The sequence below is a fragment of the Pteropus vampyrus genome, unplaced genomic scaffold (genome assembly GCF_000151845.1).
Source record: "Pteropus vampyrus isolate Shadow unplaced genomic scaffold, Pvam_2.0 Scaffold568, whole genome shotgun sequence".
NCBI lineage: Eukaryota > Metazoa > Chordata > Mammalia > Chiroptera > Pteropodidae > Pteropus > Pteropus vampyrus.
The window spans coordinates 12,989-13,979 of record NW_011889349.1 but is presented as its reverse complement, the minus strand read 5'-3'; positions in this window follow the sequence as shown (position 1 = coordinate 13,979).

Below are 991 nucleotides of genomic sequence, written 5' to 3'. Positions count from 1 at the left end.
CTGTCGATAAGAGACACACTTCAGATTGAAAGAAACACACAAACTGAAAGTAAAGGGATGGAAAAGATATTTCATACCAATGGAAATTTAAAAAATTAAATTTAAGAAATTAAATTGACTGATTACTACTAATTACTACAAAAAACTCCCAACAAACAAAGGTCCTGCACAGGATGGTCTCACAGGTGAATTTTTACAAAACATTCAAAGAATTAAAAATTGTTCTTTTCAAACTATTCCAAAAAATTCGAGAGGATGGAAGCCTCTCAAGCTTATTTTATGAGGCCATCATTACCCTAAATGTATAAAGCAAACATATTTATATATTCTTTTTTTCTAAAAAGAGAAACTTAGAGGCTGATATCACTGATGAACACAAATGCAAAAATCCTCAACAAAATATTTATAAACCAAATTCGGCAATACACCAAAAAGATCATACACCATGATCAAGTTGGATCTATTCCTGGGATAAAGTTGGTACAATATCTGTAAGTCAATTAATGTGATACACCACATTAACAAACTGAAAGATAAAAATGATATGATCGTATCAATAATGCAGAAAAAGTGTTTGACAAAATCTAGCATCTATTTATGATAAACTCTCAGCAAGGTAGGAATAAAGGGAACATACCTCAACATAATAAAGGGCATATATGATAAACCTACAACTAACATCATACTCAATGGAGAAAAGTTAAGCATTTTCCTTAAAATCAGGAATAAGACAAGGATGTTCACTCTTATCACTTTTATTCAACATAGTATTGGAATTCCTAGCCACAGTAGTCAGACAAGAAAAAGAAATAAAATGCACCCAAATTGGAAAGGAAGAAGTAACACTGACATTATTTGCAGATGACATGATATTATCTGTAGAGAATCCTAAAGATTCCACCTAAAAACTGTTAGAACTGATAAATTCAGTAATGTAACATGATACAAAATTAATATTCAAAAATTGGTTACATTCTTATGCTATCATCTT